Source organism: Pyrgilauda ruficollis, unplaced genomic scaffold (genome assembly GCF_017590135.1).
Source record: "Pyrgilauda ruficollis isolate IOZ18807 unplaced genomic scaffold, ASM1759013v1 scaffold21, whole genome shotgun sequence".
Taxonomy (NCBI): Eukaryota; Metazoa; Chordata; class Aves; order Passeriformes; family Passeridae; genus Pyrgilauda; species Pyrgilauda ruficollis.
In genome coordinates this window covers 6,005,718-6,033,203 of record NW_024520318.1, presented here as the reverse complement: position 1 = coordinate 6,033,203, position 27,486 = coordinate 6,005,718, and the positions used below count along the sequence as shown (strand labels likewise).

The 27,486-nt window shown below is 39.5% G+C and overlaps 1 protein-coding gene across 3 annotated transcripts in view; it reads left to right on the top strand.

Moving 5' to 3' along the window:
• The window catches only part of TBL1XR1 (TBL1X receptor 1), a 108,242-nt gene that overhangs the window by 30,883 nt on the left and 49,873 nt on the right, over positions 1-27,486 (top strand). For all 3 annotated transcript variants that reach the window (XR_005955175.1, XM_041467725.1, XM_041467724.1), the window contains exon 2: positions 15,803-15,867. The gene's annotated coding sequence lies outside the window, so the exon portion shown is untranslated. The remainder of the gene's footprint in view (positions 1-15,802; positions 15,868-27,486) is intronic.

Sequence of the window (27,486 nt, the reverse complement as noted above, 5' to 3'; positions counted from 1 at the left end):
TAATTGATCGTCAGCATTTGTGCTTTGCATAAGAAGAGTTCAGGAAAGCTGAATATTAAATAAACAGCATGTTGGATGAACAGCATTTCTCTTTCAACTCATCAAGTGAACAAAAACTAAAAGAGCATGTACTCTTATTGCCAATTACTGTCCAAGGAGGACAATGATACAATCTTTATGACCTGCTAGAACTGTATTCTTAAAATAAATTTCCCATTACATTCCTCTCAGTGTTAAAATACAGTCTTTCTACCAGCAGATGAGTTGTACCAAAAATAAAACCAGAAAGGTCTCTCATACACAGTTTCTGGTTATTAAATAATGTGCACTCTCCCTATCCCTTCCCAGCAGGATCTTCTGGTTTCTCCAAAGGCTTAAGGAGCTCCTGCAGGAACTCAAGGAGCTGGTAGATGCAGGGCGTGAATGAACAAAATTAAAGTTCTCTCCTTAGAACTTGTCACTTTTTTTGATCATCTTGCAAATGAGTAAAAATGTATAGAATTTCTGTTTGTTGCAAAGCCATATTTACACTGTGTCTCTGCTACCTGCAGAAAAACACTCATACATCAAAGGGGATCTTCCTTTTGTGGGAGTTGGAAGTTCTGTAAGAAGATTATTAGAGAAATCATTAGGATTTAGAGGTACATAATTAATATGTGGGAGTCAAATGTGTTGTGCATTTGGTGTGTTTGATCAGCCCATATTCTGGGAGTGCAATCTCCTGGAGAGGCCCTGAAGTGCTCTGTAGTGTGTGTGGGCCAAGGGTGAGTGATGGAGAAACATCTCTGATCAGAACAGAAAAGCAGAGAGTCTCCTGCTTTGTCTGGATGGGGAGTGTTTGCTGCTCCAAGAGAAGAAATAACAGAAATTACAGCAATTACAGCAGTGATGCTGTCTCAGGGCCGAGGCCATGGCCAGAGCAGGCAGAGAAATCTTTGAGATGATGCTTTAGTCTCTCTGAGGTGTTCACTCCTCCATGCTGGTTTTTTCCTGGAGCTCTGTGGTCTGGCAGTGTAGGAGCAATGCAGAGCCAACAGGTTGCAGGGGTTTGGATGCAGTGGAAAAAAGGGGCATGTGTCTGGCTTGGCATAGGCAAGAGGAATACAGGAATATACAGCCCCCACCTTTTGGGTTTTGTTCCCTTTGGCAGTCTCTACCATCCCTGGTACATCTCTGTTTGTATGCTAAAATGATCAAATCAGTAATGATCACTTTCTTGGGGTCTTTATGCTTTTTCTTGTTTCTTTTCTGCAAGGAGTCCTTCAGGGCTTCTGAAGATCTCATTTCTATTCTTGTGATAACAGGTGCCTTTGATAATCTGTTTTTCTCCAGTCTTGATGATTCTTTTTCTGTGTTGTTTGTTTCTTCCTTTTGGCAATTACATCCTCAATTTTGGATTATTTTAGATTTCTATCGCTAAAATCAAAACATAGTCACTAACCGTCTTTCTGCATTTGCTGATTTTTTTTTTTGGGCAGCGAGGCCCCTGCTCCTTTGGCATCCTAGCTGTCTGCATATGGTAATTCATATTGTCTCTTAGCTGTGAGATATTTTTTTCTTCAGCAAATTATTCGTGTTTGTTTGCAGTTGATCATTTTTGTTTAATAGAATTTTCTATTCCATGGCACAGCAGTGTCCTGGGAGAAAAGGATTTTCTCCTGGTGCTCTAATGAGTTGTTTTCTTAGCTCTCCCAAATGGTGTCCCATTCTTAGAAACAGTCCAGCAAGTGTCCTTGTGGTGTGGACATACAGCAGGGCTTGGCAGATTCGTTCTGCCTTGTTTGGGAATTTCTCAGGCACTGAACTGAATCAAAGTGAATCAGGCAGGATGCTGATGGAGCCAGGGTGACAATTAAATGCCAGCCCAGGCTCCCAGACCCTTCTGTGCTTGGGGACTCCAGCCTGAGCTCAGCTGCTCCTCGGGAGGAATGACTCGGCAGAACACCAACCCCCGATGGCTCCAAACCAGCAGTGATCTGAAATCAGACTTTTGGTGCTATGATCAAAAGAATTTTTTGTAGTTTCCATGAGTAAAATCCCTCCAAAACTAGCAAAAGGGTTGTGTCTGCTGATCAAAGGGTCCTTTGGCATCCCCAGCCAGTGAGATTCAGTGCAAAGGGAATTTTCAGAAAGCTCATTAAAAATTAACAATATTGTGGGGGAGAAAGCCCGGAGATAAATCCTTAGAGATCATGTTACTTTAATAGAAGTTTTTACTTGAAATGAGAAATACCTGAATGCCCACTAGAAAACAAGTTTTGTAATAAATTCTTTGCACCACATTCCCTATTTGACGATATGGGAAGTTTATAAATTCTGGATTTATAACCTGTTTTGTTTCTTGTATGGAGATCTCTTTGATTTATCTCAGTGTTTGCTACTGTACAATTTACCATATTAAAAAAAAAATCGAGTTATGGATTTCTGCACCTTAGATTCTTATGGGTTGTATTGATCTTTCAGGGCCTTTCATGTTTTTGAAGTGTGTAGGACAGTGAAATCTAAATTCAGAAGGTGTTTCTGAGGTTTATTCTTTTATAATGTATGTATTTTATGTTATTGATTCCTTATTTGCTACCGTACAAATGGGAACAACTTTATTATTCTTCTGACATGGCTTGTAGTTAAAATCAGCCCTCTTGGTCCGGTCTTTGGCGTTTCTCACTGATGTTCCAGAAAGGATACAGAGGAGGCACTGTCAAGAAACTTCTGGATGAGATGTACAAGTTAATTATCAATGAGCTGAGATTTTATGATACCCACAGTGAACTCGTGGGGAATGCTTTCCTGCAGAAGCAAGAGCAAGTGTACTTTTTACACTTCACTGCTGAAGTGAAGTGTAAAAAAAGCTTGGTTTTGAATGCATATTGTATATAAAAATAATTGCAGGCACAATTAATATAGGTGACTTCCTGTGGCAGCTGCCCTCATTTTTTTTTCTCATTGTAATTACTTGAAGATTACTGTAGTCTGGACGTAACTTTGTGGTTTATTTCAATATATTTGCTGGTTTTGAATTCAGTGGTAAAGCTAAGCTTAAAAAAACAGACAAAACCCATCCCATCCAGGACTGAATAATTAAATTTCCTTTGTTTGTTTGTCTGGTGCTCACTGTTCTACCTCCAAAGAAGGACCGAGCACCTCAGGATGTGGGTTAGGACCTGCTAGGGTTTTCCTTGGATCTGTTTTCAATGACTTCCATCCAGAGACAGAGGGACTACCCAGTGCTGCCCTATTTGAAATCTTTTTCTTCTGAAAGTAATGAACATCAAGGCTGATTATAGATGTTGTTTTAAGGAGGTCTTTTAGTCTTTAATTTACACCTTTGGCTATTTAATACCAAAATAAATGTCTGCTAAGCCCAGGGTGGATCAAAAGGAACACAATTTAATCAACAGGTAGAAGCCCTTGTTTGAAGTAATTGATTGTAATTTTGCTTTGGATTTAGAGAAATCAGACTTTGTTGGGAAAATAACTGTGCTGCAATCTATTAAAATGTTTGATTTGCTACTAAGATTGAATTGTTGTAGTGGAAGTGGTATTTATTTTGCTAATCAGGCTGATTTACTGCTTTGCTCTGCTTTTGTTAAAGCATATAACCTTTATTGATACAAATTAGTTAAGTTTTTGTGACTTTTTAGGAAGTTGCATGTTGATAAATAGCGTGTTTTTAATTTATTATGTCAAACTGCATTTAGAGGAATGCGTGTATCTAATGCACAAAATCTTCACTTGCTTTACTGTTGCAGTGTACTGGATAAAGAGGGAAACTTCTGCATTTCAAATTAGGGAAAAGTGCTCTTTTGACAGTAGTGAAATGAACTGATTTTCTTATTCAGTATTTTGGAATTAGTGGGGTTTGTAGTCTCATAACTGGCAGATAAATTTCTTATCCTTGAGTGTCTGGAGCACATGCAAAGCACTGAAGCCACTTGAATGCAAAATAGTTGTGGTATTAAAAATAATTTCTGTGCCACTGTAAAAACTGGCCACTTAACACTTCTAGTTCATGAACACTGCCTGTGATTTCCAGCAGTTCCACTGATTGCTTAGTTTTCTTCAAACTGTAAATATTGCTTGATTATTTCATTTATCTGATATTTTTCCTAGTGGCTTCAATCAAATTTTGGTGCAGGTTGCCAAAATTTTAAATTGAATTTGAAATTAAAATCTAAACTCAGTTTTGACATGCTATTTCTATAGTGTTTATATCTGCAGTGGGTTCTGTCATCAAAACACTGAAGAATTTCAGTTAAAGAATTGCAAAAGGATTTTTTACTCGCCTTTTTAAAAAAATATAAATTCTTTCCAAATATGAAAAGAACTGCCTGTTTTTGAAGGGCATAAACAGAAATGCTTCTGTAGTATTCTGTCTTCTGCTTCCCTCATGCTGTGAGGCAGCAGCACTGGGCAGGAGCCAGTGCAGACACTGCCCTCCAGTTCTCTTTAGGCACCACCATTTGGTTGTGTTTTGTTCTAGTTGGTTAAAATAGTAAGCAGCAGGGTTTAAAATTGACTCTGTGGTATCTGTAGGGATATGTATTTTAATGTTTCTTAATTCTAAACATATTCAATAATAACGTCACAGAAGTGTCTGCCTTCTTTACCAGAATTTTTAAGTTCACCCTACCAAAGGTCTGGCTTTCTGGGTCTCTCCAGCCATGAGCAACTCAGCTACTCATCTTGGGCAGTGCCCACAGTTTTTCTTTGCAAGAGATTTGGTTAATTTAAAGGAGAGAAAAATAAAAGCCTCAGGAGGGTTTGGGTGGAGTGCCTGAGATAGGACTGCTGAAATGACCTCACCAGGTCAAGTCTGCTGGTGACTAAGGATGAGCAGGAGTGTCTTTCTGGTTTGTTAATCAAAAGAAATGCAGATGTTTGCTTTCATGCTTTTGCAAGTACACCTCTCTTCCTGAAATGTGTCACAAGAGAGATGTGACATGTTTGTACATGGAGAGTTACATGAGAAATCAGATTGCCCCTGCAGTATGAAGTACTACAAGAAGGGAGAAGCTGCTGCAGTGTTCCATTGCACCACGTTGCTGGAATCCAGGGTTATTTCCTTATCTTACCCTTTATGGCTCTGCAGCTTGTGCTGGGACAGAGGAATTCCATGCAGTGATGGGAGGCTTTGTAGATCACTTCCATACATGTGTTACTGACACTTCACACTGGTGCTGCTTCTCTGGCATGGATTATTTGCACTTCCCTGTGGCTGCCTCCCTTCATCCACACTCATCTGTGCCCTCTGAGCCCATGGATGGTCCCTGGCTGGTCCATGCAGCCACTCTCTTCGAAATTTGGTAAGAATGTTTGGCAAGTGTTGTTTTGAGGACTGGCAGTTGTTCAAGTCAGTTAAGAATTTTGCAGTGAAGTCGTTACACAATGAAGTTATAAAAATTAACTCTTCATATGCAGGATAAAGTAAATGAGTATAGTTTGATTTTTACTGCTTTATGGCAAGATATGAGGAACAACAGGATAAAACCAGTAGTTTTCTGAATCACTGCATTAACAGATTAGCTAAAAATGCCCCATGGAAATTATCTTAACTTGACCAAAGAACAAATAGTGCTAATTGCTCTTAAACTGAGCTTGTTTAGTCTGCAGATGTTGCTAGCAAAAATGCATCCTTTTTGTTTTTGTGGGAGAGGGAGTGCCAGTGTGTAGGTGGTGAGCACCCAGCTTGTTACCAGTCCAGGAGGGTCAACGAGACTTCTCTGAAAAGGTGTCAAAATCAGTAGTAGCATTCCTGGGAGAATATGGCAAGTGGTTTTATTTCTGGGTAAAGTTGGTGTAAAAAAAGAAGGGGTTATGTTAAATGGGTCAGAAGTGCTAGTGTTTGAGATGCTTTTATAATTCTAAGGTTTTGCTTGTTCCTTAGGCAGTGATAAGAAAGATAAGACACAAGAAAAAGTCTGATAAATGATTGCAGCTGTACTGTGTCATACAACAAAAAATATATGTATCGAACCGTGTTTTTATCTGATCCAGTAAACAGTCTCTTCTGAAGTGTAGCAGCTTGTAAACCTGGGTTTTTATTACTTGTTGGTGATGGAAGATGCATTATTATTGGACTGCCAAGTCCTGTGCATTTATTACTCTGTGCTGTATAGGTTCTGTGTGTTTATTAGTGCTAAATACCTCATATTGTTCCATTTCAACATTCTGCCACTGACTTGGAAAAGCATGGCATAAAAGTATCCTCAAAAAAACAGGGAAGAAAAACCCTTGACTAGGTGTGACTGAAATAATATCTACAGTGTTCTGTTTGGAGATGAACCAGACCCCAATATTTGGTGTTTTACACTGAGGGGAAATACTTTTGCTAGGTGGAGTATTTTTGACAAGTGTTTGATACTCCTCCCCTGAGCATTTGTCACTTTGCTTCCAATGTATGTTAGCATAATCACAAAAGAAAGCAGCGAAATTTACAGGCCTTCTGTTTGTTCTCCATCTGTAAAAAGAACTAAATATCTGCAGGTTCAAATGAAAATAGAGGCATAGCTTTTTGCCTTTTTTTTTTTTTAAGTTCATAAACATTCATTACTTTTTTCCTTCTAAAAATGGAAAATGGGCTGGTGTGTGGATGCTTTAGTGAATCTGTTATCAGAGCAGCAAAAACCACATCAGGAGAAAATCTCTTCAGTGATGGCACCTACCTGGCATACTTTAATATTAAGATGTGGTAAATTTTCTATTTTTAACACGGTGAAAGATTAAGGAAGTTTGATTACCCGAAGACCAAGAACAGAGTTCTTGAGTTTGTTACTTTTTCTGACCAGCCTAGTAGATCACATTGATAAATGTGAGTTGACTTAAAAAATAAAAGTCCCAAACCCACTGCTTTCATGAAGCCCTGACAGCAGTTACAGAGAATGAGAATTCTGTAGGTGACTGCAGAGGCAGAGTTCTGTAAATGAAATTCCCAAACGGTGAAATCCTATCCCCAGCCTATTCCAGTTTGAACGAGATTTGCAGGATGCACAGCTCAGCCAGTTTCAGATTCCTGGTGTGAAACAATCGAGATAAGAATCAAAAAGTAAAGAAAGGGAAAAGCCCTGTTAGATCAAACACTAATCTTTCTCCTTAGGCAGAATTACTCCTTCCAGAGTCCTTACTGCTCTTGTTTAAAATAACAGAAGCCCCATGGCACCCAGAGTTTCTCTTGTCTTCAGCTGCATGATTTTGTTATGGGGAAGTTTTTTCTGGTTACTTAAAATGTATTTGCAGCTGCCCAAACTTAACCAGACAGACCTAAGTCTTCTCTTGCCCTTAATATTTGCTCCTGTGAAATTGCTGTTTTTCTCTTGTCCGTGATGTGATGTTACATAGCTGTACTTGAGACTGATCGCTTAACTAACATCAGCATTCTTTTTTGTGCTTTTGAAATTGTTTGTAAAGTGGTGCAATAGGTTATCTAATCCCACTTTCGCTTGTTTGTAGGATAAACACCTGCTGTGTGTTGCTCTGTATGTGTTACACGTAAGTTCAAAGAGATATAAATTGAGCTGTACAGCTGCAATGACCGTAGGAAATCAACAGAAAATACTTCCAGTGAAACAAAAATATTGACTTCACTCATTTTGGCAACAAAATAAGTTTGCTTAGGGTTTTTTTACACTCATTTTCAATAGGGAAAGAAACCTTTTCCTACAAGCAGGAAAACCAACATAATGGAAATGTTAATAAAACAGTATTTTTAGGAGATGGGTTTTTTTAAATTTCAGGATATACCACCTAGGTCTATCCTGGAAGTACACAGTTTATTAGTTCAAGTGCATACATACAGCTAAACCCTCTTTACTGCTTAGGACAGGCTTGAATAAGGGCACTGTTAGGTTGTTACCAATTAATCATGGCCTAGTTGATGATCTTTGTAAAACCTCTCTGCTGTGGTTTTGTTTCCTGAAGTCTCAGTTCTTTTGAATATGTTGTCTTTGATGAATCAAATACATGTTTTCCTTGGTCATGCTTAAGTTCTGTTGTTAAGAAAAAAAACAACAACAAAGAACAAGTGGCATGATTATATTAGTTTAATATGCTGCTGTTGATTAGTGACTTTAGTCCATTTATTTAATAAATGCTGTTCTCCTTGACCATAGTGCTAAAGTAAATATTTTGCTATGTTTCTCTGTACTGTAAGCTCCTTATTCTCTGGAACAGGTTTTGGTGTCTCTTACTCCATGTACAAGTCTAATATTGATGCAACTATTTTGCTGTTCAGTCAGTGTGACAGACAAACAGCTCTGGTATCCAAATGGTCTGAAAAGACAACAGAATAACAGATAGCTGTTTTGTACACTTAGTGTCTGTGGTACAGCTCATCCCTAGTACATCATTCCAGGTTTGCTGAGAGCTTTTTGTGCTGGGCTCCCTTTCTCTGTCCAAGGCACCAGACATCCTTTGGAAACACGTATTTTGATGATGGAGCTATAGGGCAGTGCTGCTCCTGCATTTCTTCCCTTTCAGGGCTGTGTTCCCTCTTCCTTTCTTGAGCCAGTTCTGTCATCCTCTGATCCTGCAGTGGGATGCCTCAAGAGCTGAGTGGAAGAAAACTTATTTTTTTTAGAGGAAAGGAAGTGTTGAGAACACCCAGCTGGGAGAGGGTAGATCAGGGTAGACTGAGGTCTCCCCACACAATAACAGTCAAATCTTGGCTAGGATGGGACTTGAGCTTAAAACTAAACCAAAGCCTTCAGGTGAGCCACACCTGAGCTCTTAGGGACAAGAGACAGCTCCTTTGGGAATGAGTGTGCTGTCCCTCTGCCTTCTGTGACTTCAGCCCCTGCTGCAGGGGAGGCTTCCCTTCTCAGGGGCAGGAAAGCTTGCCGTGCTAATGAGAAGCACAGGCTTTTTCCTATACCCTGCTCTGCAATTTGTCACAGCCCAGTAGCTGTGTAAGAATAAGTTGTCCTTTTAGCAGGGATGGCTGGATAAGCAGTGCATGAACAAGGGCAGCCCTCTCCAGGTAGGTTTTAACTCATTGTGAATCAGAGCCCTCACTTGAGGTTGCAAAATTGCTTTGTTAGAGAAGTGATGGAGACATGGAAAGAGCAGAGGCCAAAGGTTGTAGGAAAGATGGTATTGTCTGCTGGTGGCATGGTGTGAAGATTTGGAAAAAGGAAAAAAAATCCTTGGGTTGCTTGGTCTTGGGCAACATGTCTGCTACTTAGTCACAGGGTTTACCTGTACAGGAGGAACTTCATCTCTAGGTTATTTGTGTGACTATATGACCCAGACACAGTGGTAGTTTGGAGAGGTGATACAACTGCCTGAGTACATTGTGCTTCAGGTGTCACTCAGTTTTCAGAGTTCCTGGGGAAATGAGAGGGGACTGTAAGCAGAAATGCAGCAGCTTTTGTTGACCAGTATTTTTGAAAAATAAAATAAAAAGAAAAATTATGCCTTGACGCATTTAATTGATGATTTCAGAGTATTCAGTGTTATCTTTTTTCGGCAGTGTGAGAGGCTTATGTTTCTCTCTGGCTTTGCACAAAATAATAATAGTAATAATAATTTTAGGAAGAATCTGGAACACATTATAAACACCTTGTTTTAGTGGAGCTGTATCCCAGGAACACCTGGAGTGTATGAGCCCAAGCTCCGCCATAAACTTTGCTTTTGGTACAACTTAAATTTTTCAGAAAAATGTTTTCATACCTGTGGATTTTTCAGTGCTTTTGAGTTTTAAAAGTGACTTATAATTTTGAGGGCTATTTTAAAGGAATTCTTGCATACTAACTCTTCAGCCTCTATGCTACTACTGTCACCCAATATCATGAGCAAGGTAGATTTTTAAGAACATATTGGAAAACCTTTGTTTTTAAACCTGACCCTTTGCTGCAAGGGCAGGTATCCTGGGACTTATTCCTGCAGTGGGCAGGCAGAAGGCAACCGACCTTCCTACTGTGTCCTCAGCCAGGGAGAGTCACTTCAGCAGCTCTGGGTGTACACAGCATTCAGGGTCAGTGGCCACAGCGGGACAGCTCGAGCCTGTTGACGTCAGGCTGTCTGCAAACACCTCCTGCAGCAGAAACCAAGCCCCACTGCATTGTCTCAATGTCCTCAGCAGCTCCTTAGCTTGGCTTGGCAAAAATGTACATCTGAGCTGTTTGAAAGAATGCCCTGTTTGACTTCTGGGTGCCCCAAAGAATTAAAGGGGGGTGATAGTGGTACCAGCACTGAGGGAAACCCAGCCAGGGCTCCCATGGTGGTTACACTCACTGAGGTTGAAAATAATAACAATATTGTCAAGTCCTTTTATTATTTTGGTGGATTTCCTTATGTAAACATTTTGAGCCTACTTCCAAATGTGATGTCTGCGTAAAACATGGCATATATGAGACAGAATTTTATTAAACTCAGTAAATTAAGCGCGCCATAATCTGGATAAGCTCTTCTGCATGGCTACTGTGAATCCCAAATCAGAAGAATATATTGTTCTGAAACACAGTATCTGTCTAAAAACACAGATGAGGCAAGCACTGGCAAGAAGAAGGTGATTTTCCCAGGAAAGCAGTTTGAGCTTTTTTCCATAACCCACACTGGAGACCAGTTTGAAAGTCCTTCTAACCTTGCAGCTATCAGTTCCCTGCAAGCACATGTTGACAAAAGCAGCTGTGGCCTTCCTTCAGCTGTGAAGGCTCGTCTGGGTTAACTGGGTCTGAGTTCCGAGTGGAGAATGGGAGGGTTCTCACCCACCAGTGAGCTGAGTTGATTTAGTGAGCTGGAGAAGGCTGAATTAGTATATGGGAAATATGTCTGTTCTTACTTTGAGGAAAAGGAATGGCAAAAAAATCTTTTTTTTTTTTTTAAGTTTTTCTTTGTTTTGTTTCTTTTTTTTTTGTGGCTGGGTTCAGTTTTTTAGGTATGTATTTGAAATCTGTAATAACGGAGTGGCCTCTAAATGTTACACATCAGATTTTTATTAGTTTTTGGGGTTTTTTTTTTTGGTTTTTGGTTTTTTTTTTTTTTTTTTTGGGTTTTTTTTTTTTAGAGAAGGAAAAATCTTTTTCCTATTTGAAGTGTGTCTGCTGAGAGCACCCAGTTTGGCAAGTTGTTTTATCTGTGATGAAATTAAATTTAAAACTCAGTTCTAGACTAAAAACACAGAAAAATTATTTGTCAATATGCTAGTGTTTTGGTCAATATGTCAGTAGTCATCATGTCCACTATTTTTGGAAGAAAAACGCCACAAATTGGAAACTACCTTAACTTTTCACAGGTGGGCCCCCATCCTGCAGGTGGGAGTTGGGGTTTTGTGAGTGCTTTAAGGTCCTTTGGCATAAGAGTGCTTTGGGTAATAACTCTTTATACTCTTTCCCAGTCTAGACTGGGTTTAACTTCATTCTCTAGGACCTTCTAACTTCCAGTTTACGTGAATTGGATTACTTACTAATGAATTTCATTTAAATGCTTGCAAGTGAAATGGTGCCGCGGTGCTGCTTGCCTTCCTACCAGCTGGTTGGTATTGACAAGATTACTGGAGTGCATTATGGGTTTTTAATGGAGCTGGCTGGGTTGGTTTCCTCTGCAGCAATTCAGCTTCCTTCCCTTTCGGTGGGCTATGAGCTATTTTCTGTGATTGCCTCATTTTTTGACTGTTACAGAAATTGGTGTTTAAATTTCTGCAGCATTCTTTTGCTCTGGTGACTTGTCCTGTGTTTCTCATTGCACTGTGAATCCTGTTTCTGTGGGTTTGCAATGAGTGGTTTCTCTATCTGGATGAACTTTTCTCCAGAATAGTGCTGTCTGCTTGCCCAGTTCTTACTCTGTATCCCCTCAGGTACCCTTTGTTTTAGCAGTGGATTCACATATGTCCATGGACATACAGGTGCTTGTTCTATGTAAGAGTATTCCTGAAGTGTAGAAAGTTGTGCAGCTTTAATGTGATAGGAATGCACAAGTTAAGCATTTCTTCTTTGAAACATCTGGAAAGTCAGCTTACATCAGGTTTTTCTATATTTCTGATGGAATAAAGGTAAAAGAACAAAGATCATGAAATAAAAATTTCTCAATTGACAGAGAAGAGCTGTTTCAGGTGGAGTTTAGGAATTTGTGTGGATGTGTCTTTGGGCAGGTCTTACATACTTTCAGTGCTTCCCCTGATGAGGCTTCTTGTAAAACATCCTCGCCCACGCCTGCTCCCAGAGTGAAGTACAGGAGCAGTCTGTGCATGTTATTTTGTCACTAGCAGCTCTATTGCTACCTAGCACTTTCAAGTAATGACACTTTTTAACGACATCTTGTGTGTGGTGCTGATTCCCCCCCACCCCGCCCCACACTTGTATGTATTTGTTTCTCCTGAATTTTCTGAGTTGGTATTTGTCTCAGTTCAGCCTCTCTGTCAGATCTGAAAAGCAGATGTTGTTGTAGACGTGCTGAATTGCTTAAAAAAAAAATTGCCATACATCACTGTGGAACTGTGATTAAAAGAAATAACTTCGGTTTTCTCTGTTTATGTTCCAAACACAGCAGTGGTAGAATCACCATTAGCTTTGTATGTGCCTATTAACCAAATGAAAGGAAGGATTCAATGGAGTGATTAGTTTTCAATTTAGGCTTTTAAAGTTATTGTCTCATGGTTTTTGCAGCCTAGTTACTGAGGGGAATATCCAGGATTTAGTTATTTTTAATTCTGTTTTGATTGGGACACTTTTTCCAGATACTGAATTCAGATAAAAGCAGGATACTCAAGGATAATTTAGAAGAAAAGATACTGTGTCCTTAGAAGGCTTTTGTGATTCGGAAAGCAAAACATCTAATGACTAAATTTGTTGTTAGAACTCAAATAGCACCAAAATCTCAGAAAGTAGTTTAAACAGTGTGATCCTAAGAGGATTAGAAAGAAGCACAAGTTCGCATGGGGAACAGGAGCAATTCAAAGCTCGTGCAAAAAACACTGGTTTAGCCATAACACATACCAGCGTAATGTCTGGGAAGGAGGAAGTAGCACCAACAGCAGCATTTCTGGAAGGAAATGGTTAAACATTTCTGCAAGCAGCTTGTAGAGAAATCCTTGCTTTGAACTGACTGTGTTTGGAAGCAGGTAAGGACTAACATCAGTGCACATCTGGTCTGTGTGTTTATAACCAGATCTGACTGTGTTTGGAAGCAGGTAAGGACTAACATCAGTGCACATCTGTGTGTTTATAACCAGACCTGTCACTGTGTTGGTGCCAGGGCTGTTTTTATCTGTGGTTTCCTTTGTACCACACAATTATTACTTGGTTGATAGCAGCAGCCCAATCTGTGCAGGCAGCCTGGATGGGTATTTGCTGCTTTGATGAAGGTGGTTTGGCGTGTTGGTTTTAGCCCTGCAGGTGGGAATGCCTGGCTCATGCAGGCTGGCTTTAAGGCCTGGGGCGTGGCTGGTCCCTGTGCGCCACAGCAGGGTAGGATGCTCTTCACAGGGAGATGATGTTGGGTGTTGTACCGAGTGTTTGGCCCCAAATCTCCGAGGGATACTGGCATCAGTGATGTCATTTTGTGCAGAAAAAACTGGTGTGGGCAAGGCTGGTAAGCACTGGCTCTTAGCACATGCTGTGCTCATCAAAATCATCTTTCTTTTCAAGTTGAGGGGAGCAGTTTTCAACTGATGTTGACCATGTTAGTCAACAGGCAGTGGTGAGCCATTCCCAGCCCCTCCAAGATGAAGGATCCAAACTCACAAGCTGCTGTGCATTCCCCAAGTGTCACTTACCAACTTAAAAATAATCCACCAGATGCCCTTTAGGTGTCATGTAGAATAGCTGTTACTGCATCTGGGCACCTGTTTAAATCACCGTAACGTCTTGGAATATAAAGGTGAGAGATAGTTATAATTTATTGATTTCAGACTGCATTGTTTCAAGGTACATGCCAAAATCCAATAAGATAAATTTGGAAAGAAAAAAAGCTGCTGATGAGGCATTTGTACTCAGCAATTGATTCTGAAGAAGGACATTGCAGAGTTTTCTAAATGTTTACACTTCGCTTCAAGCGCCCTTATTTAAAACTGGAGCCTACAACCAATTAACATTGAAGGAGGAATGAAGTGAAGTCAGTGAACCCTTTCTTTTCTAATTCTCTGCTCTCTTGAGTCTTTGCTTCCAGCTTCTTTCCGTGTCACTGCCCTGTTTAGATGTAAAGCAAAGGACAAGAAGCCTCTTCCACGGATCAGGCAGAAAGGTTTCCCTCTCTGGCTTCGATGATAAGTACTGCACTCGAGATTGCACAAGGGCAAAGAGGTGTTGGAAGGAGACAGTTTGGGCAGTGTGTACTGAGGAAAGCCTTTTTTCCTTGAAGAAAATGGTTTATGTCTGTGCAATCATCCCTTTATTTATGTTTGCAATGTTCCTTCCCAAATGGAATAACCCAAACCAAGCGTCACACTCAGAAGCAGGGCCCTCCTCTGCCTTTCTCTGCACACAGCTTTTATCATGATTTAGATTGTTCTCAAAAGAATCTTGGTTGGTTGCTGTTTTGTTCTGCTTTAAGGAAAACTCTTGTTATAAGCAAATAATGTTTTTATGGGGTCTACAGAGTGGGTGTTAAATCTTTGTCTTCTCAGCTGGTCAGCATCTCTGGCTGTGGAAAAAAAACTTCCTGAGTAGCCTTGCATAGAATACTGTACCTCTTGAGGAGTGGAGTTTCACTCAGCCTATTTACATATTTTCTGCAGCACAAGTACAACTAAGCAAGGAAATAAGAGCATGTTTGCAAATTCTTTCAATTCCCAGCGTTCCTGCATTCCTCAGCATCCTCTGCAGTGCCTCTTGCTTGCACTGTGAAGGTGATGTTATTGCCTGCCTTGTGGGATCTTCTAAGAATAAAATAAGCCCAAATACTGCAGTTTTTATTTTGCTTTCTCGCTCCTTTTTTTTTTTTTTTTTTTTTTTTTTTTTGGCTGGGTCCAAAAATGGCTCTATAATGAATGATTTCCTGCTGGTTGAGCTTGTAAATTGCACGTGAGAACCTCGTGTTAATCATGAGTCCCACAAACTGTAGTTACTCTTTACTCATAGTAAAAGTTTTTTGACCACAGGTTGCAGATGCTTGGTAAAGAATTTAATCTAAAAATAGTCTGGTAATACTTCATTAGTCACCCATGTCCATCTGTCACCCTTCCTGCTCTTTGAGTGGGTGATTAGATTATGTCCTAAAGAAAAGTCGTCTGGCAAGTGTTTGTATGGAGGGCAACCACTCAGGGATATTAGTGTGGATAAAAATCGTTTGTCACTGCTGAATAAAAATGAATGTTGTAGTGGATGGAGTTACCTCGTATCTGGACGTCAAAAGCTGTGTGCTTACACTTAAGTTATTTTATTGTAGGATGCATAAAATTATTATTGACATGTAAAGAAAATTATTAAAATGTAGGAGAGTGTGGATTTGTTTGGATTGTGTTTTTGTTTGGGTTTTAAAGGTGGACAAGATTTCTCTTGCATTTTGCACTACGAAGATTTCTGTTATTTACATGTTGTCAAGCGTTGCTAGCAATTAGTGTGAGCTGGTGGTTTTTCTAGCAATTAGTGTGAGCTGGTGGTTTTTTTAATCATTGAGGTCACTGCTGGAGTTGGTAACTCTTTGGGCTCATGGGCACACCTGTGTACATAAACTGAGTTATTCAGTGCAAGATGTGTTAGGAAAACAGATTTTTCTTTTACTGTTTCACAGTCAATATAACCATTTTGGAAGTCATACCATTGGAATGTTGATTTTTGTTTGGGGCTTTTCAAAATGTTTAGATGTTGGTAGCTGTGGTTTCAAGATAATAAATACTAATGTTTCCTATTTTGTCTCCTTATTTCCCTGCCAGCATCACCCTTCTGTGGCAAGAGGCACCCGAAAGGAAAACTTCTGCATATCAATGCACTGCCAATGGTAAGTACTTTTTTAACTGACTAAAGGTGGTATGGTTTCTCTCTGCACACACGCCATTAGCAGGCTTACACTGCAAATAGTATTTTTAGAATGACTACTTTTTAGTATTCGAGTGGATTGCTTTCATTTTTTAAGGAACATCTAGACCATTATGCTGTTTGACAGAAATATTGCAATTGCACTTGGTTTTATCCTGTGGAAATAGGGGCAGCATGTTCATTTTGAAGTGAGAAGAGTGACTTGACAGTAACATAGCTCATCCTGTTGGTAACTGGTGTTGCTTCCTCTTTTGGCCAAGAGCCTGTTTGGGGTGAGCTGTAGCCAAGCTGAATGTTCTGTTGTCCCCACATGGGTGCTGTCTGGAATTTGTTTCAATACTGACAGCTTTTCCAGAAAAAAACCCTAAATCAGCTCTGCATTGTCAGGTGTATTTTAATTCAGCCATTTGGCAGTATAGGACCAGTGAAGTTAAAATCTTAGCTTCTGTAGAAAGGGGCAATCTTATTCCATCTCTGAATGTTAGTGTTACAGACTGCTGCAAATTCATATTTTCACGCTATCCTTATGGTTTGCTGGTGCTTCCTGATAGCTGTGCAGATGGAATGCAGAGCTGAGGCCTGAAGGGAAGGACTGGAACTTGCTGCTTCAGCTTTGATCAAGCAACCTCTTTTTTAGCAGTTTTGGTATCTTATGTTGTCACAGTTGAGGTGTATAAGAGTGGTACCTTCAGCATTAGCCTTAAGAATTAAATGCATAAAGTGCCAGTGTGAATTCTATATTTAAAGCATCTCTCTCTTGTTGTGCTCAGTACAGAAGTTAAAGAGGTAATGTTTTGAACCACTTGCTTTGAAAACTCAGTTTTGGATCTGAGAGCTGAGCTGGTTTCCCTTGGTTTGCATGTGGAAATGGATCTAAAGAGTATGTAAATCAATTACAGCCTCACTTATTTATACCTTTGCAACTGCACTGTCTTTGCCCTGTGAGGAAAATGATGCTCAAAGAGAGTTTGTGTGGATGTAACTCCTTCACTTTGAGGTAGTGAGCAATTCTGTTAACTCCCAAAGACACCACGGAGTGAAATGTAATATATTTGTCACAAAGTAAAGCAAATATTCCTCTGAAATCAGAAGATCTGCACCAAGGCTGTATGTTGTTTAATAGTCTGGTTTTTGGGCTCAGAGTTTATATGAGTAGAGTTTATATTAATTTGGGATGAGCTTCAGGTGGTGGGAATGGATTTGTTGAGTGAGAAAGAATAGTATTTATCTGGTCACTCAGACTGGTATTTTTACTTCTTGGTCCTGAAATGAGCAGTGCTCTCAGCCTTTTCTAGTATTGTTAAATCTTCATTGTTGTTGTTGACCTTTTTCCAGCAAAATGCTGCTCTGTTTTCTTTTTATTTTGTAGTGGTTGAGTTATTTTAGTTATGATTTAAGATACTGATCTGTATTACTGCCTCTCTTAAAAGCATGACTCATTTCATATTAACCTAGTCCTTATACTTCATAAAATTTTAAAATACTGTGAGACTGTACTTGAAATGTTACTGCATTTTGTCCTAATTTTCCCCCTACAAATTATGTTAGAAATTCAGAATTGCAAAGTCTCAAGGGCATGGTAGTTGTTACAGTGATCATAAAACATACTCAACTGTTACTTGCAGTGAAGTGAAGTACTCCCCACTCTTGTCTTTGAGGGCTGTTTTTGTGCTATAAGTTGTTATACTTTATTATTCAAGAGATTTCTAAACCATTACTCACCTCTGATTAACTTTGAGATAGTTTGAATGTAGATTTAAGAGACAAGCTAGACAGATTTTTTACCATCCCCAAAGTAATTGTATCTAAACCTGTACAGTAAAAAAGACTTTTAGAGGTTTTATTATGTTTTTCTCTTTGCTGTGTGTAAACAAAGTGTGGACCAGAGGTTGCTGAAGAAAGCAGGTTTTGTACATGCCCCAAAAAGGCCTTGCTTTAACCATGGTTGCCCATGTTCAACACATATATTTGAATAAGAAATTAATTTCTGATTCCCTTGAGAAATGGTTATAGCATTTTTGGTCATGTTTAAATCCTGATTGTCAGTTCCATTTCTTAGTAGTAAAACCACCCAAAATAACAATTTACACATACTCCATCCTCTTCTGTTGTTTTCTTAGATTTTCAATTTTCAAGGTAATTAAAAGAAGCTTATTTTTTGCATCCTATTACGTTATGATATGCATACATATGTTATGTATATGTTAACTGATAAACCAAATAGGGTAAAATGCTAGTTACTCTTTAAAAATTATTGTAGTTGTTGGCAATTCTTTAGAAAATCAAATATTGATATTGTGATATAGCATGGCTGTATTCAGTGGGTGTAAGTTCTCCTTCCCATTTTTTCAGCCAAATTTAATGTTCTTCACCATGTCAAAGGAGAGGTGCAAAGGCTTACTGAAAAAGGCCTGGTAATTGCAGGAAACTAAGTGTCTAATGCTACTTTTCTAGGATTTTGAAGGTTCATGTAGAGGCTGATAACTGGGTAATTAATCTGTGGTCACAAGAATTAACGAATGTGTCGGAAGTAAAGATCTGAAGTCATGGATCTTTGGTCTAAGCAAAAGATGACATCAGGATTTCAACAAGGGCTTTAGCAAATAAATGTTCTTATTATGTAATGGAACTTGTAGCTCACCCAAGAAAGATTTTCCATTGTGTCTTGCTTTTTTTGTGAGTTTTGGACGCAAACCAGTTTGCCTTTCTGCCTTTGCAAGTCACTGAAGCAGGTTTGTGTGTTCACATAAATAATGTGGGAATATAGGCGTGTGCTTATCTGTGCATGTATTTATACACACATACAGATGTATATCTAAATTTAGAAATACAGACTGGACTGTGCAAAACCCAGGAGCTTACAGAAAGGTGGGAACTACCAGTTTGTGACTGTCCCATGACAACTTGCTGGGATGGGTTTAATTCTGCAGAGGTAACCAGAAAGGGCTGTGAAGGACTCAAGCTGGGCCGTATGGTGGACTTCTTACAGGCATCCTGGAAAACAGTGTCCATGTTCTGAGGCTATACGTGGATGGTTTGACAAAGATCAACACCCTGATCAGTTAAAAAGGTCTAATGCACAAGAGAATAGAGGTTGTTATTGTTTATTGCTACCTGGCACAGTAAAGTCTGAGCATAGGCAGTGAACACAAAATTTCCGAGTCCCCAGGCAAGCGGAGTCATCAACAGCTAAGGCATGTCCTCACAGTCTTGGGGGGAATACCAAGTAGGTGATTTAAATCCATTCTTTTCAGTGCTGCCTACTTCTAGGTGAACACATTATACTGTGTTTTGAGGGTGTAATACACCTATTGTGTGTTATGTCGACTGTTCCTACTCATAAGAGATGGGATAGAAGAGCTCTTGAGGCACTGAGTCTCTTGGGCCAGCAAATCCATGGGTGCAACATTTTGCTGTAATTACCTACAGGGGATTTAGTTCAGAAACAGCAGGAGGGCTTGGAGAGGAGCTGGGGAGAATGAGTGACTCACTCCTAAGTGAAGGCACTGAAAGATGTCTGCAAAAATTTCCCCAAGACTGCAGCAAGTTGTTTTTAATTTGAATGTCTTTGGGGTGCCTTCAGATAGTCCTGTGGCCTTCACACTCCTTAGAAGACAGGTAAATTAATAAATGGACGTAACTATTAGCCTGTGCTTCCCAGCAGCTAAACCCAGCCAAATACTACTCTGCCAGGCCAGTATGTTGAAATGCTTCCATGCAAAGGAAGGTGGTAACCAAGGGAAGGGGATATGAGCTGGAGAGTTGGGTTTGGTGTGGAAGCCTTGTCTCTCCTGGCACTTGCCAAGGACAGCTGGAGGTCTGTGCCTCTAGCTCCAAGGTTTTTGCACTGGAATTACAAAATTGGCTTTGTTTCAAGACGCGCGGAATGGCATCTCTCAGCTAGAGGGATATAAAATGAGTATCTGCAGATGAGCAGCTCTTTGTAAGGTGGTGGAGCTGAAGGTCAGTTGTCATACTGAGAACAGGGCGATTTCCAGAGTTTATGAAACTTGACAGGACTGAAGATGTTGCCCTCAAGAACCTAGAATAATTGATTCAAAATAAATAACTCCACAAGACTAAGGCCCTTATTCTGTGAAATACAAATGCATGTGCCTACATGTAATTTTTGGTGTAGGAGTAGTTCTTTTGCAATATAAATAAGGAGTACTTGCATGCATAAAGCTAACCAAGCTTGAAAGCACTTTGAACAGTAGGGCCTAAAAGTGCTCATGAAATTTATTGTTGAGGCTGTTGGTTGTACAGTTTATTGAGTGCAGCCTTAAAAGGAAAAAAAAAATATTTCTAGAAGGTTCTGAAATAGTCTAAAATAACCAACAACATGAAATTTTGAACTGTTTTGCTCCTTCTGAAATCAGTGGATGCTATTATCGATGAGGGAAGGTGAAGTGCAGTGTATTTTGTGTGATAATTTTTGTGGCTAAACAATTATATTTCAAAATGTTCACACATGAGTTCTGTTTATTGGATCAGCATGAATTAGCTAATCTAGTGGTTTATGTGTAGAAGAGGAAATACTACTAATAAGGTGATACAGAAGAAAAGTTCCATCATGTGGTAGGGTGCAAACTGTGGTAAGCATTAAAAATTTTATGTACACTATTCTGAATCATTTTTGGAAGGGTTTTTGAATTTTCTGTTTCCTTACAGAGAGCAAGTTAAACACACTAGCAAGATCTCTTTCCTTTTTCTGCCATTAAAGTTCACCACTGAATGAATCAACTGCAACGGAAATGAACGTCCTTTAAAAAAATTTAAGTGTTGGCTCTGTTTTGAAGCAGCATTTGTCAGAGAACTTTCTCTGCTGTTTCTCTAAGCATTTTACAGTTCAAAAATAAGCTTTGACTAAGAATTCTCGGCAAAATCATAAATATGTAATTATCTAAGCAGCTGGGATATTTAGCCCCTGGCAGGTGCCCAGTGCAGTGCAAGAGCAAAGGTAACTGGGCCAGTATCTCAAGCTAGAAGAACATCTTCTAAAACAGGGTGAGGGCCATTGCTGTTCCTTATCTACTGCCATTTCTAGGTTTTAAATCTTAAATGAAAAGAGGCTGTTTCTTCTGCAATGGGTTGTCTTCTCTTACAGCTGGCTTACTCTGGTTTTTTTTCATTGTTGTCTTCCTCTGCTTTACCTCCCCTGCCTTATGTTTTTTCTGTCTTCACTGCTTTATACTGGTGTTGGTTCAATAGATAATAGTAGTGCAGTTAGCATTAGATTATATCTTACTTGATCAGCATGCCATCTGCTTTAGAGGAGAGGGAGATTTTGTGTTTGTGCTCTGGGTTCACTGCCATATGTCCGTGGTGAAGTTGTATAACCTGAAATGACCCTTTCCCTGCTCTGTTATATGAAAGAATTAGAAATACAGTGCAAAGTCTTCTCAACATTGACAAAGTTGCATAGTTAAAAAATTAAACTGGCCTTTGGATGTACATGAAGTAGGATATTACAGAGAAAACACAAGGACAGGCTCTTTTGTGTCCCAGCACTAGTGCTGCCATATGCAGAAGAGCAAGGCTGATTTCACAGGAGACCATGTCAATGTGTCACTTGTATCATCAGGCCTTGATCCTGATTTCCTTCTTGTCAACAGAAAGTTGATGTTAGTTCAAGTTAACAAAAGCAAAAGCTGCCCTTAGTTTCAGCAGTGCTGATGCTGGGGGATAATGAATATTGCTGCAGGACAATAGGAAGTCTGTAGGCTGTGTGGAATGACACTGCTGATGCTGATTTCTATTTACTCAGGAGAAACAAGACCTGCTGGCCTTCAAAAACCAGGACCCTGTGTGGCCACCAGCATGGATGGCATGGCTAGAAGTCTGTATCTGCTTTCCATGTCTAGTGGTTAGAAACAGAAATTGTAGTCAGTGGGTTAGTGCACCCATATTTGTAAATAAAGGTCATGTGTGGCGTTCTTACTGTAATTTAGTGAACAAATGTAAGAAACTATTCAAGACAAGGGATTTGAATCCCATACTGAGCATATGTACGTAGGATTGGCATCCATGAATTTAATATTCACACAAATGGAGGGTATTGATGTCAAATGTGAGCCATAATTGGCATCTTTGACCTCCTTAATGATATTCGTGAAATCTTCCTCGTTCACTTAATTTCTTTGGGCTGTAGATGGACCATATTTTATTGCAGTCTACATGTGTTTTAAAAATGTTTTATCTCGTGTTCAGGTGCTTAACAACTGTTTAAATAAAAAGCTAAAAAAAGTGGCATGAGTTAAATTCAAGTCCATCATAACAATGTGAGAAGGAGAGAATTTGAATAAAGTAATAAACTGGGCATGTGGTGTGACTTGGGAATGGTTCAGTGCAGGGCAAGGAGTTGGACTCAATGACCCTTGTGGTCTCTTCCAACTCAGCTGATTCTGTGAAACTGACGAAGGAATTTCTATAAAATCAGCCGCTTCACTCTCTTATAACTTGTTTTTTCTTCTAGCTTAGTTGACACTTTTTATGAGAACAGCCATGTACTTCTGGTAAAGGGCATACAGTAAGCCAAATTACAGATACATGATGGGCTTTGAAGAAGTGATTTTGAGTGTGTGCTTACTGATGAGAATCCAGAATAAAGTCACTGGTGGTTAAAATGAACAGAGGGCAGATCAACCATCAGAGCAGAGTCTTTTCCATGAATAAAAGAAATTTAAAACTATCAGGTACATAACACACAAATTAAGGGGAAAATAGATGGTCAAAGGTTAAAGAGGGAATGAAAACACAAGTTTTATGGTTACAAGATCAAATGAGGCATTAGTTAATTTTCCTTTTTTTGGTGCAGTTCAGCAGAAGTTCAAGTAATTCAACCGAGTGATTGAACTGGAACAGGAAAGAGTGCCAGAAAAACTGGTTGCTAATAACATAAACAGAAAAAATAATCAAACGAAGTTACAACTTGATGTAAGCATTTCATATTAAAATGAATTTGAAAGGGCTGGAATTCCATCCTAGTTCATGGAACCTGATTTACATAGAAAACGAGTTTGTAACAAATATTATTTTAACAGCTGATAAATTATTCTACTAATAAGCCATCAGAATAGATTTAACCAAGAAGTGGCTGAGGCTCAGATAGTGTTTTCTGGAGACTGACCATCTGGTAAATTGGAAGTAACCTGAGAAGTAAGTAAGGGTATCTGAACTGTGAGGAGGTGACTTAATTACGTAAATAGCAAGTGGAAACCACATTAGGGATGCTGGGGTTTTGCTCCAAATAGAAGATAAAATACAACTTAATATTTCCTACCATTGATACCCCAAGGTGATGTGCTGCTCTTTCAGCAAGATCATTGCTGCCTTTTCTTGTACACATTTCATGCTACTTATGATAAGCAAGTAACTGGTATGTGTTTGAATTTGTGACTGCAAATGCAGCTTAGAATAGATTGTTGGCATACCTTTCCCCTGGTCGAATTCCTGGCTTCTTTTATATTTAACTTTTTCTAAAAACAAAATCCTTTTTTGCTGAACTGTTCAATTTTGGTTATTATTAAGTTTTTTCCTATGCTGCTGCAGTTTATGAGGTTCCTGTTTGAAAGGCCTCCCCAGTTGGTGAGCAGATTCTTGCACATCCCAGTTCTTGGCTCATACTGGGAGCTGTGGTGAATAGGCTGTTGTGGAGCAAAGTAGCTTCCATTGATCCATCCAATTTTGTTTTAACACCCTTTTTGCTGAAGCTGACAGAAATTTCTCAGCACATTGACCTCCTCATTGCCCACAGGAACAACTGTTGCCATTTTGTTTTGTGGTGGTTTGGTGGGGTTTATTTTGTTTTTGTTTTCTTTTTTTGGTTGGTTGGGGGTTTTTTTGGGTTGTTTTTTTTTTTTTGGTTTGGGTTTTTTTTTTTTGTTTTGTTTGTTTGGGTTTTTTTGTTTTGGGTGGGTTTTTTTGGGTGTTTTTGATTTTTTTTTTTGCTTGGTTGGTTGTTTTTTTCTTTTTTGGTGGCTTGTGTTTTTTAATTCACATGTCTCCATTGAATTTCCTTTTCATCATAATGCAAACTACATAAACTACTGTTTGTTGGGTTTTTTTTCCTTTCGAAATGCCAATGTCAAAGCAGTTGCAGAGTTTACCCCATTGAGGTTGACTTGCACTTGGGCTGTCTCTGTTAAAGCTTCCCGTTTTCATCAGACTGCTTTTCAGTCTGCCCATAGCTGGATGTGGATTGTGGCATATTTAGAAGAGGAATGAGTGTTACATGTGATCCTCTAAAATATCTTGGTCCTGATGTCCAAGTGTCTGGAGTTCATGGGGGCTGGGGCAGAAACTGTAGCCTGAGAGAAAACAGTGTAATGATCAGAAACACTATAGTTCAGCAAATTCAGAAGCGTATAAGCAAGTCCTGGACTCATTTTTTGTCTGATTTGGAAGACAATTTAATCCGTTACATAAATCTTTAAATTTATGCTTTGAAAAAGGAGTGTTATGTGCGCAAATTCTAAATCATTCTGAAAAGAACTCGTGGCATCTATACATAGCAAACCTATGGGTAAAAAATACTCATTTTTAGGGTTCCTGAGGTTCTGTTGTTACCCCAAGATAGATGTGGGACGTTTTGCAAGTGCGGGAATGGAGAAACATCGGGAAAGGCAAATCTTGAGCAGAGTGTTACTAGAAGTGCCAAGTTACAGCTGTGATGGGTGACATCAACTTAAAAAGATGTCAGCTATGCAGGACTCATAAGTTAGGAACCTCTGTGCTTGCTTTTGAAGAAAAAAGCATTGCAACTTAAGTGAAGTCAATTGTTCCACATATTTTTGTGACTCGTAACTCGTCTGGTGAAAAATCCACAGTGGTTTGTAGGTTTGGAGTGCTCTGAATAGGGAAAGGAGCTTGGGCATCCCAGGAAGAGGTCTGGGTCACAGAGTAGCACCCTTCCTTCCTTCTTCTCTTGCCCTGGCAGCATGGCATTTGTGTATTTGCAGTGCTATATCCATAGGAATCTTCCACAGAAAAATTAATTCATGCCAGAGAAATTGTTTATTTCAAATAAATCCAGCTTTGCCTCGTGCATCTCTCTGGCTACACCCATGAAAATTGCCAAGAGGTCAACCAAAAAATTGCCTGGAGGTCAGCTGAAAGGGCTTATTTGGGATGTGGGTGAATTCACAGCCCTCCCTTGCACAGTTTATGGGAGCTGAGTAGCACTTAGGACAATTGGGAAGATGATGCTGTGGCTCAGTTCCACAAGCAGCTTACTGCACACTGTGTAAGGGATGAGAAATGCCAGCGCAGCCTTACCATGTGCATGGTTTTAGGGGGTTTGAAGAGCAGTTTTGTGGCTACCTCAGCTTTAAATTCAGTGTGATACACAGCGCCTCTGCCAGCGTATGTTGAAATCCAGTAAGAGTGCTATAATTAGGAAGCTTAGTTGAAGAATTGGGTGAAGGAAACACTTGCATTCCTTAAGTATAGAGGATTTGTCAAAAAGCAAAGTGTTCCCTAACTTGCTATGAATTCCTAGGAGGATTTCATGACAGGCATCTTGGGTTAAATGAAAAGGAAAATACTGAAAAGGGGGAGGGGGACAATTGTTTCTGTTGTAATGTGTGAATGCATAAAATCCTCCAAAATGCAGCATTTTGAAGTAGGGGTTTTACTTCTTTTTCCTTCTCTCATTTTATCTTAGTACAGGAGGATTGTAGGGTCTCTAAAGCGTGGCCTTCACTGTAGGAAATGCATCTATTTATGCTTTGAGTCGAATCTAAGCGAGCTGTATGGATTGTTTCAGTAACACCTAGGAAAAAAGTAATTTGTTTTGGGAACCTTAAACCTACTAAATATTTGCTGAGTGAAGAAAGAATCATAGCCAGGCAGAAGTGCCTGTGTAACGTTTTGCCTCACGCTAGGATAATGGCTGCAAATTTCTAGTGCTTCAGCTGTTTAATAAGTCATTCCCTAACTCAGCCCAACAGCCAGAGCCAGGAACAGAAAAAAAGTGCCTTTTCCTGTGATGCTTTTACCTTCCTTCTCTCAGCCCGTTCCTGCAAAACACTTCCCTGCTGGCTCAGCTCTGGTGCAGCTCAGTGCCTGTGTTTCTGCTGCGCTCACTGGGGCTCAGCGAGGGCCTGCCTGTAGGAGGCTGGTTAGGAGTATGGTTAGAAAATAAGAGAATCCCATTCTCTCACTGCGAGCTCTGTATTGCTGGTTTTTCCAGACACAGTTAGACTTGTTACATAGCTCTTTATCTAGCTCTTTTTCTAAAATAAACCAAGGGCTAGCACTTAATCCTTATTCGATGCTAAAAATATTTCATTCCACTGGCCAGAGAAGTTACTGAATTTAGATAAAGATGACAATATTCAACATTGTATTTATCTTAAGACAGTAATAACTGGCACTTTCAGGAATTTCTAGAAAAGCTGTGTTACATCTCAGCACTTCCATTATCTTTGAAAACTTCAGTGGTGTATTTTTTTGTCTCCCACAGAAGAGGAATATTTTTCTTTTTTTTTTTTTTTTTTTTTTGATGGGTGTGCTAGGAGGACACGCCTGGCAGCAGCAGTGGTACTGACTCTCTGGAGGACCTTGGTCCATAAGAGAGAGTAGCTGATGGTCTAATATATATTAAAACAAAACACAAAACTCCTGGACAGGACACTTTGTTGTTGACCTTTGGTGTTGTTTATTGACCTTGTCTGGTGAGATTACAATCTCTTCAGCACAGGAACGAGGTCCTACCTGTTTATGCAACCTTAGCATAATGGGGGCCCCATCTTATGAAGAGATCTTTTGGATGATGCAGTCATTCAAATAAATGGTGGCAATAATAATGTTCATTATACCTGGTTTTAGTTGTTGTGAAAGTTCCTTGAGCAAAGAGAGACGTACCTGAAGTAGAACAGCAACATTTTAAGTGAAATGAGTAAAGTCCCTTGTTGCTTTTTAATTGCCTGTGTGTTTTGTAGATATTTTTGTACCACTCCATTTTATCCAAGTGTGTATAAAACCACATCAGAGATTTTACAAGGGTTCTATCAGTGCATTTTGTGATTTATACTCAGTAGTAAAGATCATGACTGCCAGAGGTTTTTTGGTTTTATATAATCCTGGATTTGTAGCCTTGTAATTTGCTTGCTGTCTGTTTTAGAGTGCAGAACAGTGATAAAAACTTTGCACACAGACTTGTTTGACTTTTCCTTCTCTACAAGTCATGGAATCACAGCTGAGGGGGTGGCCACCCTCCTCTGCACAGTACCTGCTCCTTTTCCTCCCAGGCACTGATTTCTGGTACCCTTTTGTTTTATTTTGGTTTTTTCCTCACGTTTCAGAATTACAAGTGGAATTGAGGGACAGGGTAAATAGAGATGAATTTGGTTACATATGGCTGTGCTGTGAAAAATGCAGATCGTTTGTGTCTAGAAAATGGGTCAGGTTTTAATTGCATTGTCAAGGGTAGTTAATGCTTAAACAGTTTGCTTCTCAATAGAAAAGGGAACAAAAACAGATCTGCTATTAACGTTTCAAAGCATTTCTAAAATTATAGTATATATGTATGAACCTAAAATACGACAGGCCTAGAAAGCCTTACAAACCTTTAACTGCT